Raw genomic sequence first — 14,164 nt, 5'->3', positions numbered from 1 at the left:
CTGATGTCAGTTTGTAGGGCTCCCTTGGGTCTATCAGGGCAGCACAAGTTTGAGGTGGGGACAACTTCGGTGTGGGGTCCATCCTTCGATATAAGGATTTTTTGCAGTCAGGGCCAGGGGCCCCTGGGCACATCCTTTTTCCATTTTCCCTGGGAAAGAAAACTCAGCAGTCCAGGTTCCTGATGTCAGTTTGTAGGGCTCCCTTGGGTCTATCAGGGCAGTACAAGTTTGAGGTGGGCACAGATTCGGTGTGGGTTCCATCCTTCAATATAAGGATATTTTGCAGTCAGGGCCAGGGGCCCCTGGGCACATCCTTTGGCCATTTTCCCTGGGAAAGAAAACTCAGCAGTCCAGGTTCCTGATGTCAGTTTGTAGGGCTGCCTTGGGTTTATCAGGGCAGCACAAGTTTGAGGTGGGGACAACTTCGGTGTGGGGTCCATCCTTCGATATAAGGATTTTTTGCAGTCAGGGCCAGGGGACCCTGGGCACATCCTTTTTCCATTTTCCCTGGGAAAGAAAACTCAGCAGTCCAGGTTCCTGATGTCAGTTTGTAGGGCTCCCTTGGGTCTATCAGGGCAGCACAAGTTTGAGGTGGGGACAACTTCGGTGTGGGGTCCATCCTTCGATATAAGGATTCTTTGCAACGAGGTCCCTACCCAGGTCCAGGGGCCCCTGGGCACATCATTTGGCCATTTTCCCTGGGAAAGAAAACTCAGCAGTCCAGGTTCCTGATGTCAGTTTGTAGGGCTCCCTTGGGTCTATCAGGGCAGCACAAGTTTGAGGTGGGGACAACTTCGGTGCGGGGTCCATCCTTCGATATAAGGATTTTTTTCAGTCAGGGCCAGGGGCCCCCGGGCACAACCTTTGGCCATTTTCCCTGGGAAAGAAAGCTCAGCAGTCCAGGTTCCTGATGTCAGTTTGTAGGGCTCCCTTGGGTCTATCAGGGCAGCACAAGTTTGAGGTGGGGACAACTTCGGTGTGGGCTCCATCCTTCGATATAAGGATACTTTGCAGTCAGGGCCAGGGGCCCCCGGGAACATCCTTTTTCCTTTTTCCCTGGGAAAGAAAACTCAGCAGTCCAGGTTCCTGATGTCAGTTTGTAGGGTTCTCTTGGGTGTATCAGGGCAGCACAAGTTTGAGGTGGGGACAACTTCGGTGTGGGGTCCATCCTTCGATATAAGGATTTTTTTCAGTCAGGGCCAGGGGCCCCCGGGCACAACCTTTGGCCATTTTCCCTGGGAAAGAAAACTCAGCAGTCCAGGTTCCTGATGTCAGTTTGTAGGGCTCCCTTGGGTCTATCAGGGCAGCACAAGTTTGAGGTGGGGACAACTTCGGTGTGGGGTCCATCCTTCGATATAAGGATTTTTTGCAGTCAGGGCCAGGGGCCCCTGGGCACATCCTTTTTCCATTTTCCCTGGGAAAGAAAACTCAGCAGTCCAGGTTCCTGATGTCAGTTTGTAGGGCTGCCTTGGGTCTATCAGGGCAGTACAAGTTTGAGGTGGGCACAGCTTCGGTGTGGGTTCCATCCTTCAATATAAGGATATTTTGCAGTCAGGGCCAGGGGCCCCTGGGCACATCCTTTTTCCATTTTCCCTGGGAAAGAAAACTCAGCAGTCCAGGTTCCTGATGTCAGTTTGTAGGGCTCCCTTGGGTCTATCAGGGCAGCACAAGTTTGAGGTGGGGACAACTTCGGTGTGGGGTGCATCCTTCGATATAAGGATTTTTTGCAGTCAGGGCCAGGGGCCCTTGGGCACATCCTTTTTCCATTTTCCCTGGGAAAGAAAACTCAGCAGTCCAGGTTCCTGATGTCAGTTTGTAGGGCTCCCTTGGGTCTATCAGGGCAGCACAAGTTTGAGGTGGGGACAACTTCGGTGTGGGGTCCATCCTTCGATATTAGGATTTTTGCAGTCAGGGCCAGGGGCCCCTGGGCACATCCTTTTTCCATTTTCCCTGGGAAAGAAAACTCAGCAGTCCAGGTTCCTGATGTCAGTTTGTAGGGCTCCCTTGGGTCTATCAGGGCAGCACAAGTTTGAGGTGGGGACAACTTCGGTGTGGGCTCCATCCTTCGATATAAGGATTTTTTGCAGTGAGGTCCCTGCCCAGGGCCGGGGCCCGTGGGCACATCCTTTTTCCATTTTCCCTGGGAAAGAAAACTCAGCAGTCCAGGTTCCTGATGTCAGTTTGTAGGGCTCCCTTGGGTCTATCAGGGCAGCACAAGTTTGAGGTGGGGACAACTTCGGTGTGGGCTCCATCCTTCGATATAAGGATTTTTTGCAGTCAGGGCCAGGGGCCCCAGGGCACATCCTTTTTCCATTTTCCCTGGGAAAGAAAACTCAGCAGTCCAGGTTCCTGATATCAGTTTGTAGGGTTCTCTTGGGTGTATCAGGGCAGCACAAGTTTGAGGTGGGGAGAACTTCGGTGTGGGGTCCATCCTTCGATATAAGGATTTTTTGCAGTCATGGCCAGGGGCCCCTGGGCACATCCTTTTTCCATTTTCCCTGGGAAAGAAAACTCAGCAGTCCAGGTTCCTGATGTCAGTTTGTAGGGCTCCCTTGGGTCTATCAGGGCAGCACAAGTTTGAGGTGGGGACAACTTCGGTGTGGGGTGCATCCTTCGATATAAGGATTTTTTGCAGTCAGGGCCAGGGGCCCCTGGGCACATCCTTTTTCCATTTTCCCTGGGAAAGAAAACTCAGCAGTCCAGGTTCCTGATGTCAGTTTGTAGGGCTGCCTTGGGTCTATCAGGGCAGTACAAGTTTGAGGTGGGCACAGCTTCGGTGTGGGTTCCATCCTTCAATATAAGGATATTTTGCAGTCAGGGCCAGGGGCCCCTGGGCACATCCTTTTTCCATTTTCCCTGGGAAAGAAAACTCAGCAGTCCAGGTTCCTGATGTCAGTTTGTAGGGCTCCCTTGGGTCTATCAGGGCAGCACAAGTTTGAGGTGGGGACAACTTCGGTGTGGGGTGCATCCTTCGATATAAGGATTTTTTGCAGTCAGGGCCAGGGGCCCTTGGGCACATCCTTTTTCCATTTTCCCTGGGAAAGAAAACTCAGCAGTCCAGGTTCCTGATGTCAGTTTGTAGGGCTCCCTTGGGTCTATCAGGGCAGCACAAGTTTGAGGTGGGGACAACTTCGGTGTGGGGTCCATCCTTCGATATAAGGATTTTTGCAGTCAGGGCCAGGGGCCCCTGGGCACATCCTTTTTCCATTTTCCCTGGGAAAGAAAACTCAGCAGTCCAGGTTCCTGATGTCAGTTTGTAGGGCTCCCTTGGGTCTATCAGGGCAGCACAAGTTTGAGGTGGGGACAACTTCGGTGTGGGCTCCATCCTTCGATATAAGGATTTTTTGCAGTCAGGGCCAGGGGCCCCAGGGCACATCCTTTTTCCATTTTCCCTGGGAAAGAAAACTCAGCAGTCCAGGTTCCTGATATCAGTTTGTAGGGTTCTCTTGGGTGTATCAGGGCAGCACAAGTTTGAGGTGGGGAGAACTTCGGTGTGGGGTCCATCCTTCGATATAAGGATTTTTTGCAGTCATGGCCAGGGGCCCCTGGGCACATCCTTTTTCCATTTTCCCTGGGAAAGAAAACTCAGCAGTCCAGGTTCCTGATGTCAGTTTGTAGGGCTCCCTTGGGTCTATCAGGGCAGCACAAGTTTGAGGTGGGGACAACTTCGGTGCGGGGTCCATCCTTCGATATAAGGATTTTTTTCAGTCAGGGCCAAGGGCTCCCGGGCACAACCTTTGGCCATTTTCCCTGGGAAAGAAAACTCAGCAGTCCAGGTTCCTGATGTCAGTTTGTAGGGCTCCCTTGGGTGTATCAGGGCAGCACAAGTTTGAGGTGGGGACAACTTCGGTGTGGGGTCCATCCTTCGATATTAGGATTTTTTTTAGTGAGGGCCCTGTCCAGGGCTAGGGGACCCTGGGCACATCCTTTTTCCATTTTCCCTGGGAAAGAAAACTCAGCAGTCCAGGTTCCTGATGTCAGTTTGTAGGGCTGCCTTGGGTTTATCAGGGCAGCACAAGTTTGAGGTGGGGACAACTTCGGTGTGGGGTCCATCCTTCGATATAAGGATTTTTTGCAGTCAGGGCCAGGAGCCCCTGGGCACATCCTTTTTCCATTTTCCCTGGGAAAGAAAACTCAGCAGTCCAGGTTCCTGATGTCAGTTTGTAGGGCTCCCTTGGGTGTATCAGGGCAGCACAAGTTTGAGGTGGGGACAACTTCGGTGTGGGCTCCATCCTTCGATATAAGGATTTTTTGCAGTCAGGGCCAGGGGCCCCTGGGCACATCCTTTTTCCATTTTCCCTGGGAAAGAAAACTCAGCAGTCCAGGTTCCTGATGTCAGTTTGTAGGGCTGCCTTGGGTCTATCAGGGCAGCACAAGTTTGAGGTGGGGACAACTTCGGTGTGGGGTCCATCCTTCGATATAAGGATTTTTTGCAGTGAGGTCCCTGCCCAGGGCCGGGGCCCCTGGGCACATCCTTTTTCCATTTTCCCTGGGAAAGAAAACTCAGCAGTCCAGGTTCCTGATGTCAGTTTGTAGGGCTCCCTTGGGTCTATCAGGGCAGCACAAGTTTGACGTGGGGACAACTTCGGTGCGGGGTCCATCCTTCGATATAAGGATTCTTTGCAATGAGGTCCCTACCCAGGTCCAGGGGCCCCTGGGCACATCATTTGGCCATTTTCCCTGGGAAAGAAAACTCAGCAGTCCAGGTTCCTGATGTCAGTTTGTAGGGCTCCCTTGGGTCTATCAGGGCAGCACAAGTTTGAGGTGGGGACAACTTCGGTGTGGGGTCCATCCTTCGATATAAGGATTTTTTTCAGTCAGGGCCTGGGGCCCCCGGGCACAACCTTTGGCCATTTTCCCTGGGAAAGAAAACTCAGCAGTCCAGGTTCCTGATGTCAGTTTGTAGGGCTCCCTTGGGTCTATCAGGGCAGCACAAGTTTGAGGTGGGGACAACTTCGGTGTGGGGTCCATCCTTCGATATATGGATTCTTTGCAGTCAGGGCCAGGGGCCCCCGGGCACATCCTTTTTCCATTTTCCCTGGGAAAGAAAACTCAGCAGTCCAGGTTCCTGATGTCAGTTTGTAGGGCTCCCTTGGGTGTATCAGGGCAGCACAAGTTTGAGGTGGGGACAACTTCGGTGTGGGGTCCATCCTTCGATATAAGGATTTTTTGCAGTCAGGGCCAGGGGCCCCCGGGCACATCCTTTTTCCATTTTCCCTGGGAAAGAAAACTCAGCAGTCCAGGTTCCTGATGTCAGTTTGTAGGGCTCCCTTGGGTCTATCAGGGCAGCACAAGTTTGAGGTGGGGACAACTTCGGTGTGGGGTCCATCCTTCGATATAAGGATTTTTTTTAGTGAGGGCCCTGTCCAGGGCTAGGGGACCCTGGGCACATCCTTTTTCCATTTTCCCTGGGAAAGAAAACTCAGCAGTCCAGGTTCCTGATGTCAGTTTGTAGGGCTCCCTTGGGTCTATCAGGGCAGCACAAGTTTGAGGTGGGGACAACTTCGGTGTGGGGTCCATCCTTCGATATAAGGATTTTTTGCAGTCAGGGCCAGGGGCCCCTGGGCACATCCTTTTTCCATTTTCCCTGGGAAAGAAAACTCAGCAGTCCAGGTTCCTGATGTCAGTTTGTAGGGCTCCCTTGGGTCTATCCGGGCAGTACAAGTTTGAGGTGGGCACAGATTCGGTGTGGGTTCCATCCTTCAATATAAGGATATTTTGCAGTCAGGGCCAGGGGCCCCTGGGCACATCCTTTGGCCATTTTCCCTGGGAAAGAAAACTCAGCAGTCCAGGTTCCTGATGTCAGTTTGTAGGGCTGCCTTGGGTTTATCAGGGCAGCACAAGTTTGAGGTGGGGACAACTTCGGTGTGGGGTCCATCCTTCGATATAAGGATTTTTTGCAGTCAGGGCCAGGGGACCCTGGGCACATCCTTTTTCCATTTTCCCTGGGAAAGAAAACTCAGCAGTCCAGGTTCCTGATGTCAGTTTGTAGGGCTCCCTTGGGTCTATCAGGGCAGCACAAGTTTGAGGTGGGGACAACTTCGGTGTGGGGTCCATCCTTCGATATAAGGATTCTTTGCAACGAGGTCCCTACCCAGGTCCAGGGGCCCCTGGGCACATCATTTGGCCATTTTCCCTGGGAAAGAAAACTCAGCAGTCCAGGTTCCTGATGTCAGTTTGTAGGGCTCCCTTGGGTCTATCAGGGCAGCACAAGTTTGAGGTGGGGACAACTTCGGTGCGGGGTCCATCCTTCGATATAAGGATTTTTTTCAGTCAGGGCCAGGGGCCCCCGGGCACAACCTTTGGCCATTTTCCCTGGGAAAGAAAGCTCAGCAGTCCAGGTTCCTGATGTCAGTTTGTAGGGCTCCCTTGGGTCTATCAGGGCAGCACAAGTTTGAGGTGGGGACAACTTCGGTGTGGGCTCCATCCTTCGATATAAGGATACTTTGCAGTCAGGGCCAGGGGCCCCCGGGAACATCCTTTTTCCTTTTTCCCTGGGAAAGAAAACTCAGCAGTCCAGGTTCCTGATGTCAGTTTGTAGGGTTCTCTTGGGTGTATCAGGGCAGCACAAGTTTGAGGTGGGGACAACTTCGGTGTGGGGTCCATCCTTCGATATAAGGATTTTTTGCAGTCAGGGCCAGGGGCCCTTGGGCACATCCTTTTTCCATTTTCCCTGGGAAAGAAAACTCAGCAGTCCAGGTTCCTGATGTCAGTTTGTAGGGCTGCCTTGGGTCTATCAGGGCAGTACAAGTTTGAGGTGGGCACAGCTTCGGTGTGGGTTCCATCCTTCAATATAAGGATATTTTGCAGTCAGGGCCAGGGGCCCCTGGGCACATCCTTTTTCCATTTTCCCTGGGAAAGAAAACTCAGCAGTCCAGGTTCCTGATGTCAGTTTGTAGGGCTCCCTTGGGTCTATCAGGGCAGCACAAGTTTGAGGTGGGGACAACTTCGGTGTGGGGTGCATCCTTCGATATAAGGATTTTTTGCAGTCAGGGCCAGGGGCCCTTGGGCACATCCTTTTTCCATTTTCCCTGGGAAAGAAAACTCAGCAGTCCAGGTTCCTGATGTCAGTTTGTAGGGCTCCCTTGGGTCTATCAGGGCAGCACAAGTTTGAGGTGGGGACAACTTCGGTGTGGGGTCCATCCTTCGATATAAGGATTTTTGCAGTCAGGGCCAGGGGCCCCTGGGCACATCCTTTTTCCATTTTCCCTGGGAAAGAAAACTCAGCAGTCCAGGTTCCTGATGTCAGTTTGTAGGGCTCCCTTGGGTCTATCAGGGCAGCACAAGTTTGAGGTGGGGACAACTTCGGTGTGGGCTCCATCCTTCGATATAAGGATTTTTTGCAGTGAGGTCCCTGCCCAGGGCCGGGGCCCGTGGGCACATCCTTTTTCCATTTTCCCTGGGAAAGAAAACTCAGCAGTCCAGGTTCCTGATGTCAGTTTGTAGGGCTCCCTTGGGTCTATCAGGGCAGCACAAGTTTGAGGTGGGGACAACTTCGGTGTGGGCTCCATCCTTCGATATAAGGATTTTTTGCAGTCAGGGCCAGGGGCCCCAGGGCACATCCTTTTTCCATTTTCCCTGGGAAAGAAAACTCAGCAGTCCAGGTTCCTGATATCAGTTTGTAGGGTTCTCTTGGGTGTATCAGGGCAGCACAAGTTTGAGGTGGGGAGAACTTCGGTGTGGGGTCCATCCTTCGATATAAGGATTTTTTGCAGTCATGGCCAGGGGCCCCTGGGCACATCCTTTTTCCATTTTCCCTGGGAAAGAAAACTCAGCAGTCCAGGTTCCTGATGTCAGTTTGTAGGGCTCCCTTGGGTCTATCAGGGCAGCACAAGTTTGAGGTGGGGACAACTTCGGTGTGGGGTGCATCCTTCGATATAAGGATTTTTTGCAGTCAGGGCCAGGGGCCCCTGGGCACATCCTTTTTCCATTTTCCCTGGGAAAGAAAACTCAGCAGTCCAGGTTCCTGATGTCAGTTTGTAGGGCTGCCTTGGGTCTATCAGGGCAGTACAAGTTTGAGGTGGGCACAGCTTCGGTGTGGGTTCCAACCTTCAATATAAGGATATTTTGCAGTCAGGGCCAGGGGCCCCTGGGCACATCCTTTTTCCATTTTCCCTGGGAAAGAAAACTCAGCAGTCCAGGTTCCTGATGTCAGTTTGTAGGGCTCCCTTGGGTCTATCAGGGCAGCACAAGTTTGAGGTGGGGACAACTTCGGTGTGGGGTGCATCCTTCGATATAAGGATTTTTTGCAGTCAGGGCCAGGGGCCCTTGGGCACATCCTTTTTCCATTTTCCCTGGGAAAGAAAACTCAGCAGTCCAGGTTCCTGATGTCAGTTTGTAGGGCTCCCTTGGGTGTATCAGGGCAGCACAAGTTTGAGGTGGGGACAACTTCGGTGTGGGGTCCATCCTTCGATATAAGGATTTTTGCAGTCAGGGCCAGGGGCCCCTGGGCACATCCTTTTTCCATTTTCCCTGGGAAAGAAAACTCAGCAGTCCAGGTTCCTGATGTCAGTTTGTAGGGCTCCCTTGGGTCTATCAGGGCAGCACAAGTTTGAGGTGGGGACAACTTCGGTGTGGGCTCCATCCTTCGATATAAGGATTTTTTGCAGTGAGGTCCCTGCCCAGGGCCGGGGCCCGTGGGCACATCCTTTTTCCATTTTCCCTGGGAAAGAAAACTCAGCAGTCCAGGTTCCTGATGTCAGTTTGTAGGGCTCCCTTGGGTCTATCAGGGCAGCACAAGTTTGAGGTGGGGACAACTTCGGTGCGGGGTCCATCCTTCGATATAAGGATTTTTTTCAGTCAGGGCCAAGGGCTCCCGGGCACAACCTTTGGCCATTTTCCCTGGGAAAGAAAACTCAGCAGTCCAGGTTCCTGATGTCAGTTTGTAGGGCTCCCTTGGGTGTATCAGGGCAGCACAAGTTTGAGGTGGGGACAACTTCGGTGTGGGGTCCATCCTTCGATATTAGGATTTTTTTTAGTGAGGGCCCTGTCCAGGGCTAGGGGACCCTGGGCACATCCTTTTTCCATTTTCCCTGGGAAAGAAAACTCAGCAGTCCAGGTTCCTGATGTCAGTTTGTAGGGCTGCCTTGGGTCTATCAGGGCAGTACAAGTTTGAGGTGGGCACAGCTTCGGTGTGGGTTCCATCATTCAATATAAGGATATTTTGCTGTCAGGGCCAGGGGCCCCTGGGCACATCCTTTTTCCATTTTCCCTGGGAAAGAAAACTCAGCAGTCCAGGTTCCTGATGTCAGTTTGTAGGGCTGCCTTGGGTTTATCAGGGCAGCACAAGTTTGAGGTGGGGACAACTTCGGTGTGGGGTCCATCCTTCGATATAAGGATTTTTTGCAGTCAGGGCCAGGAGCCCCTGGGCACATCCTTTTTCCATTTTCCCTGGGAAAGAAAACTCAGCAGTCCAGGTTCCTGATGTCAGTTTGTAGGGCTCCCTTGGGTGTATCAGGGCAGCACAAGTTTGAGGTGGGGACAACTTCGGTGTGGGCTCCATCCTTCGATATAAGGATTTTTTGCAGTCAGGGCCAGGGGCCCCTGGGCACATCCTTTTTCCATTTTCCCTGGGAAAGAAAACTTAGCAGTCCAGGTTCCTGATGTCAGTTTGTAGGGCTCCCTTGGGTCTATCAGGGCAGCACAAGTTTGAGGTGGGGACAACTTCGGTGTGGGGTCCATCCTTCGATATAAGTATTTTTTGCAGTCAGGGCCAGGGGCCCCAGGGCACATCCTTTTTCCATTTTCCCTGGGAAAGAAAACTCAGCAGTCCAGGTTCCTGATATCAGTTTGTAGGGTTCTCTTGGGTGTATCAGGGCAGCACAAGTTTGAGGTGGGGACAACTTCCGTGTGGGCTCCATCCTTCGATATAAGGATTTTTTGCAGTCATGGCCAGGGGCCCCTGGGCACATCCTTTTTCCATTTTCCCTGGGAAAGAAAACTCAGCAGTCCAGGTTCCTGATGTCAGTTTGTAGGGCTCCCTTGGGTCTATCAGGGCAGCACAAGTTTGAGGTGGGGACAACTTCGGTGTGGGGTCCATCCTTCGATATAAGGATTTTTTTCAGTCATGGCCAAGGGCTCCCGGGCACAACCTTTGGCCATTTTCCCTGGGAAAGAAAACTCAGCAGTCCAGGTTCCTGATGTCAGTTTGTAGGGCTCCCTTGGGTCTATCATGGCAGCACAAGTTTGAGGTGGGGACAACTTCGGTGTGGGGTCCATCCTTCGATATAAGGATTCTTTGCAATGAGGTCCCTACCCAGGTCCAGGGGCCCCCGGGCACATCCTTTTTCCATTTTCCCTGGGAAAGAAAACTCAGCAGTCCAGGTTCCTGATGTCAGTTTGTAGGGCTCCCTTGGGTCTATCAGGGCAGCACAAGTTTGAGGTGGGGACAACTTCGGTGTGGGCTCCATCCTTCGATATAAGGATTTTTTTTAGTGAGGGCCCTGTCCAGGGCTAGGGGACCCTGGGCACATCCTTTTTCCATTTTCCCTGGGAAAGAAAACTCAGCAGTCCAGGTTCCTGATGTCAGTTTGTAGGGCTCCCTTGGGTCTATCAGGGCAGCACAAGTTTGAGGTGGGGACAACTTCGGTGCGGGGTCCATCCTTCGATATAAGGATTTTTTTCAGTCAGGGCCAAGGGCTCCCGGGCACAACCTTTGGCCATTTTCCCTGGGAAAGAAAACTCAGCAGTCCAGGTTCCTGATGTCAGTTTGTAGGGCTCCCTTGGGTGTATCAGGGCAGCACAAGTTTGAGGTGGGGACAACTTCGGTGTGGGGTCCATCCTTCGATATAAGGATTCTTTGCAATGAGGTCCCTACCCAGGTCCAGGGGCCCCTGGGCACATCATTTGGCCATTTTCCCTGGGAAAGAAAACTCAGCAGTCCAGGTTCCTGATGTCAGTTTGTATGGCTCCCTTGGGTCTATCAGGGCAGCACAAGTTTGAGGTGGGGACAACTTCGGTGTGGGCTCCATCCTTCGATATAAGGATTTTTTGCAGTGAGGTCCCTGCCCAGGGCCGGGGCCCCTGGGCACATCCTTTTTCCATTTTCCCTGGGAAAGAAAACTCAGCAGTCCAGGTTCCTGATGTCAGTTTGTAGGGCTCCCTTGGGTCTATCAGGGCAGCACAAGTTTGAGGTGGGGACAACTTCGGTGTGGGCTCCATCCTTCGATATAAGGATTTTTTGCAGTCAGGGCCAGGGGCCCCAGGGCACATCCTTTTTCCATTTTCCCTGGGAAAGAAAACACAGCAGTCCAGGTTCCTGATGTCAGTTTGTAGGGTTCTCTTGGGTGTATCAGGGCAGCACAAGTTTGAGGTGGGGAGAACTTCGGTGTGGGGTCCATCCTTCGATATAAGGATTTTTTGCAGTCAGGGCCAGGGGCCCCTGGGCACATCCTTTTTCCATTTTCCCTGGGAAAGAAAACTCAGCAGTCCAGGTTCCTGATGTCAGTTTGTAGGGCTGCCTTGGGTCTATCAGGGCAGCACAAGTTTGAGGTGGGGACAACTTCGGTGTGGGGTCCATCCTTCGATATAAGGATTTTTTGCAGTCAGGGCCAGGGGGCCCCCGGCACATCCTTTTTCCATTTTCCCTGGGAAAGAAAACTCAGCAGTCCAGGTTCCTGATGTCAGTTTGTAGGGCTCCCTTGGGTCTATCAGGGCAGCACAAGTTTGAGGTGGGGACAACTTCTGTGTGGGCTCCATCCTTCGATATAAGGATTTTTTGCAGTCAGGGCCAGGGGCCCCTGGGCACATCCTTTTTCCATTTTCCCTGGGAAAGAAAACTCAGCAGTCCAGGTTCCTGATGTCAGTTTGTAGGGCTCCCTTGGGTCTATCAGGGCAGCACAAGTTTGAGGTGGGGACAACTTCGGTGTGGGGTCCATCCTTCGATATAAGGATTTTTTGCAGTGAGGTCCCTGCCCAGGGCCAGGGCCCCTGGGCACATCCTTTTTCCATTTTCCCTGGGAAAGAAAACTCAGCAGTCCAGGTTCCTGATGTCAGTTTGTAGGGCTCCCTTGGGTCTATCAGGGCAGCACAAGTTTGAGGTGGGGACAACTTCGGTGTGGGCTCCATCCTTCGATATAAGGATTTTTTGCAGTGAGGTCCCTGCCCAGGGCCGGGGCCCCTGGGCACATCCTTTTTCCATTTTCCCTGGGAAAGAAAACTCAGCAGTCCAGGTTCCTGATGTCAGTTTGTAGGGCTCCCTTGGGTCTATCAGGGCAGCACAAGTTTGAGGTGGGGACAACTTCGGTGTGGGCTCCATCCTTCGATATAAGGATTTTTTGCAGTCAGGGCCAGGGGCCCCAGGGCACATCCTTTTTCCATTTTCCCTGGGAAAGAAAACACAGCAGTCCAGGTTCCTGATGTCAGTTTGTAGGGTTCTCTTGGGTGTATCAGGGCAGCACAAGTTTGAGGTGGGGAGAACTTCGGTGTGGGGTCCATCCTTCGATATAAGGATTTTTTGCAGTCAGGGCCAGGGGCCCCTGGGCACATCCTTTTTCCATTTTCCCTGGGAAAGAAAACTCAGCAGTCCAGGTTCCTGATGTCAGTTTGTAGGGCTGCCTTGGGTCTATCAGGGCAGCACAAGTTTGAGGTGGGGACAACTTCGGTGTGGGGTCCATCCTTCGATATAAGGATTTTTTGCAGTCAGGGCCAGGGGGCCCCCGGCACATCCTTTTTCCATTTTCCCTGGGAAAGAAAACTCAGCAGTCCAGGTTCCTGATGTCAGTTTGTAGGGCTCCCTTGGGTCTATCAGGGCAGCACAAGTTTGAGGTGGGGACAACTTCTGTGTGGGCTCCATCCTTCGATATAAGGATTTTTTGCAGTCAGGGCCAGGGGCCCCTGGGCACATCCTTTTTCCATTTTCCCTGGGAAAGAAAACTCAGCAGTCCAGGTTCCTGATGTCAGTTTGTAGGGCTCCCTTGGGTCTATCAGGGCAGCACAAGTTTGAGGTGGGGACAACTTCGGTGTGGGGTCCATCCTTCGATATAAGGATTTTTTGCAGTGAGGTCCCTGCCCAGGGCCAGGGCCCCTGGGCACATCCTTTTTCCATTTTCCCTGGGAAAGAAAACTCAGCAGTCCAGGTTCCTGATGTCAGTTTGTAGGGCTCCCTTGGGTCTATCAGGGCAGCACAAGTTTGAGGTGGGGACAACTTCGGTGTGGGCTCCATCCTTCGATATAAGGATTTTTTGCTGTCAGGGCCAGGGGACCCTGGGCACATCCTTTTTCCATTTTCCCTGGGAAAGAAAACTCAGCAGTCCAGGTTCCTGATGTCAGTTTGTAGGGCTCCCTTGGGTGTATCAGGGCAGCACAAGTTTGAGGTGGGGACAACTTCGGTGTGGGGTCCATCCTTCGATATAAGTATTTTTTGCAGTCAGGGCCAGTGGCCCCTGGGCACATCCTTTTTCCATTTTCCCTGGGAAAGAAAACTCAGCAGTCCAGGTTCCTGATGTCAGTTTGTAGGGCTCCCTTGGGTGTATCAGGGCAGCACAAGTTTGAGGTGGGGACAACTTCGGTGTGGGGTCCATCCTTCGATATAAGGATTTTTTGCAGTGAGGTCCCTGCCCAGGGCCGGGGCCCCTGGGCACATCCTTTTTCCATTTTCCCTGGGAAAGAAAACTCAGCAGTCCAGGTTCCTGATGTCAGTTTGTAGGGCTCCCTTGGGTCTATCAGGGCAGCACAAGTTTGAGGTGGGGACAACTTTGGTGTGGGGTCCATCCTTCGATATAAGGATTTTTTGCAGTCAGGGCCAGGAGCCCCTGGGCACATCCTTTTTCCATTTTCGCTGGGAAAGAAAACTCAGCAGTCCAGGTTCCTGATGTCAGTTTGTAGGGCTCCCTTGGGTCTATCATGGCAGCACAAGTTTGAGGTGGGGACAACTTCGGTGTGGGGTCCATCCTTCGATATAAGGATTCTTTGCAATGAGGTCCCTACCCAGGTCCAGGGGCCCCCGGGCACATCCTTTTTCCATTTTCCCTGGGAAAGAAAACTCAGCAGTCCAGGTTCCTGATGTCAGTTTGTAGGGCTCCCTTGGGTGTATCAGGGCAGCAAATGGAGAACATACTGATCAAAGATAAAGTGAACATCCAAAGATACTAGAATACAGGCTAATTTACATTGCAAGTATCAAGTAGATGTCTTCACTGAGAGTTCCAGAGATCAGATTTCACAG

General features: G+C 52.4%; 1 long non-coding RNA gene across 1 annotated transcript in view; it reads right to left on the bottom strand.

Moving 5' to 3' along the window:
- Positions 1 to 14,164, bottom strand: part of LOC110472503 (uncharacterized) — a 73,590-nt gene that overhangs the window by 16,499 nt on the left and 42,927 nt on the right. Inside the window, exon 4 of the long non-coding RNA XR_002465727.2 lies at positions 1 to 14,164. This exon is cut by the window's left edge and continues 16,499 nt beyond it. This is a non-coding gene — a long non-coding RNA (uncharacterized LOC110472503).

The sequence above is a fragment of the Lonchura striata genome, chromosome 24 (genome assembly GCF_046129695.1).
Source record: "Lonchura striata isolate bLonStr1 chromosome 24, bLonStr1.mat, whole genome shotgun sequence".
In the NCBI taxonomy this organism is placed as follows: domain Eukaryota; kingdom Metazoa; phylum Chordata; class Aves; order Passeriformes; family Estrildidae; genus Lonchura; species Lonchura striata.
Note: the sequence above shows the minus strand (reverse complement) of the source record. Positions and strands in the feature narration are given on the sequence as shown.